The following is a 3,506-nucleotide window of genomic DNA, read 5'->3' on the forward strand; positions in this document are numbered from 1 at the left end:
GAATTACAGAAAGAAAATGTTTTCATGAGTTCATCATCTTACTGTCACTTTACTCACTCCAGGAATTCTTCGAGGGTATTGGGTCCTGGCCACTTAATATTTTGGGAACTCATAATTCTAATTCCTTGTTCCACATGCCTTTAATGGCCACAAGAAAGGTAGACACAGAGAGTATTACAATAGAAAGTCTGCCTAAATCTGCATGGTGCAGAGCTCTCTGCCTGGTACACTTAGATTCTAATGTTTTTCTTCAACAAACAGTTATAATAATAGCATCAAACCTTAGAAACTTGGAGAACTGAAGCCTCCGGGGAAATGAGGGTTGTTCATTATGAGGAAATTGGCTCCATAAGCTTTTTTGACTTGAAGGTCAATGAATGAAAAAAGTCCCAATCCAGTTTGGTCTCACCTGATCTGGAGTTAAGTCTTGGCTAAAGCAGAAAACAGGTGAAGTGGGTCTTCATGCTAGTTTGTTATGCTGTCTAGTGTTTAGCACTCTCTCCATAAATGTCGTTACCTCTGATGGGAAAAGAAACATTTGTATAGGGTTCACTGTGACCTTTTGAATATCCCATCATCTTATCACTCAAAGGAATATTTACTTAAAATCAGCAAATATCAGAGATAAAAGGATCATTTCTTTAACATACTCAATGTAGTAAAGGTAGACTCAGGTTTAGAGAAGTTTAGTGAATATCTTTTGTAACATCATAATATTTAAGGTAGAAATATTCAGTAGTAAACTGAGTGTTTCAGTTTAGCCTAATCCACTTTAAGTCACATTCTTTGCATTTTTTGCATTCAAGATCATGAATATGTAGTTTATTAATAAATACTGCTATCAGATACTGGATGATTAATTGCATGGATTAGGTATGATTTTTTTGATGCTTTTTCCTACTTTTTTTGTAATCTATCTACTATTCTGTAAACTGTATGTGAATTAAGACTCCATCTTTTCTAAAATCTAGCATCTACCCCTGATTATAGTTTTGTCTTCTCTACCCAAAGCACTATTCTAAAATAAATATTAAAACTAGTGAAACAATTTATCCTTCCCAAAGACTTCTTGCACTCAATTATAACACTTGGTTTCCACTCTCATATGTAGCTACTCTAGAAATCTATCCAAGGTTCATACTATGGCTCCTGAGATCCTATTAATGTGTGTGTGTGTGTGTGTGTGTATGACTGTATGTGATTAATCTGTTTCAACCAAAGCACACAGATATTTTGAAGAAAGGCATTTTAGAAATTAGCATAGTAAGAAACAGCAAAAGAACATTTCCCTAGTAAAAGTGAACACATTCTCCTTTCATGTCATAAAGATCTACATACCTCATGAGTGAAAAAGTTCCCAGGACAAGAATAGAAAGGGAAAAAAATGGAATAGGCTGAACCATAGTATAGTGAAAATAGCAGTAGGATTGGACAAAAATCCAAGATTTCTCTGTCATTTACTATTTATATCAACTTAGGTGAAATGTTTAACCTTTATGGTCCTCAGTTTTTTCATGTACAAAGTGAAAGGGTTACATTAGATGACTTCTACACTCCCTCCTCACTTGAAAGCTATGAAGTCATTGATTTTCCTCCCAAGGCAACAGAAACGATATGCATATACTTATAACAACATGTGGTATACAGGCACTAGCCCTAATCAAAAACTGTAATCATTCATAGTGCTGTCATTATTTTGGTGTTTTGGAATGAATATAATAGAATCATTAATCATTCTGTATATAACAGCCTACATATTACGCTAGTAATATCAGGGGTCAGAGACAAGTGCAAGCAGATAGTATCTCTTCTTCACATTGTTCCAAATCTTCTTTGAAGTGGAAGAAGATAATAATTATTTATTCAACATCTACTATGCTTCAGGTACCATGCTAAACACTTTACGAATATCATCTGAATTGATCCTCCCAACAGCCCTATGAGGTAGATATTATTATTGTTCTCATTTTATAGGTGAGGAAACTGAGGCAGAGAGCTGTGAAGTGACATGCTAGTAACTCTGGGGGGGGGCATTTATTCTGTTTGCTATGTGAATTTACTATGTTCCTCCACAGCTTTCCTATAGCATTTTTTACTTCTGCATTCCTCAGCGTATAGATCAAGAGGTTGAGCAGGGGAGTTCAAATGGTATGAAATACAGACACCAACTTATCTACAGGAAACATAAATGGGGGCCAAGTATGTGTAAAAATACAAGAGACAAAGAATATAACGACCACAATTATGTGGGAGATACAGGTGGACAAGGCTTTACGCTTCCCCTCTGTACTATGATTTCTTAGTGAATAAAGGATGAAAACATCAGAGGTCATTAGAATTGGAAAGCTCATCATGCATATGATCCCACTATTGGAAATCATCAATAGGTTTATCTCATAGGTGTCAGGGCAGGCCAATATCAGCAAAGGCTGCAAATCACACATATAGTGATCAATCACATTGGGACCACAGAAGGGTAAACTCAAGGGAAGGAAGATCTGGGTGATGGAAGGCAGAAAAGACCCCACCCAGGCCAATATTACTAAAATCCCACACATATTCTGGTTCATGATGACTGTGTAGTACAGAGGCTTACAGATGGCCACACAGTGGTCATAGGCCATGAGGTTAAGGACCAAGGCTTCCATATATCCAAAGGAATGCATTCCAAACCCTCAAGTCATGCACTCATCAAAGGAAATAGTCTGCTTTTTAGAGAGATTGTCTACAATCAGTTTGGGGGCTGTAGTACTAGAGAAACAGGAGTCCACAAAGGACAAGTAGGTCAGGAAGAAATACATGGGGGACTCAAGTGTGGGACTGGTCTTGATGGTCAAAATGATGAGCAAATTTCCTAAAACAGTTGTGGTGTAAAAACCAAGAAGATGGCAAATATTATCTTCCGTTTCGCTGGGTTTTGTGTCAGTCCAAGAAGAATGCATTCAGTCACGTTGTTTTTCATTTCCATGTCTTCAGTGAAAATGGTAAGGATATATGTGAGAGCTAATCATTGCCTAAACAGAAGAAAGTAGCATTAGGAAAACAGATCAAGGCACCCTGTGTCTTCCTGAATTATTGTCTGTTCTCAAGTATTTCAACGTTACGTGTACCTTTACAAATCTTACACAGAATATTACTAAGAACATGCACTTGCCATAATCTATTGTGATCCACCTTCCACATTTCTTGGGCTTGTTTATGAAGGAATAAGTGTCTATGTCACTGAAATGACAGAATATGACTTGCTAAATTATGGAAGTTAATACTGAAAACTGACATTCTCCTTGTCTATTTCCTATTGTCCTCTGAGAGTCAATCTTATTTTTTCTGTTATTACAAGATTTGATGGGTTTAATTGATAAGAAATTTTCCCTTTCCTTGAACTTAAATATATATCTTCATAACTTATAACCATTGTTTCTACTTCTGATCTGTGGGATAAATTGGAGGGGGTGTCCCTTTTTGTATATGACAATTCTTCAAATACTTCAACATGTTATCATGTC

The 3,506-nt window shown here is 36.4% G+C and overlaps 1 pseudogene; it reads right to left on the reverse strand.

The window, feature by feature from the left end:
• Window positions 1-275: 275 nt before the first annotated feature.
• On the reverse strand, window positions 276-2,968 carry LOC114051839 (annotated as a pseudogene).
• Window positions 2,969-3,506: the final 538 nt, after the last annotated feature.

Source organism: Vombatus ursinus, unplaced genomic scaffold (assembly GCF_900497805.2).
Source record: "Vombatus ursinus unplaced genomic scaffold, bare-nosed wombat genome assembly UNPS02014806.1, whole genome shotgun sequence".
Lineage (NCBI taxonomy): Eukaryota > Metazoa > Chordata > Mammalia > Diprotodontia > Vombatidae > Vombatus > Vombatus ursinus.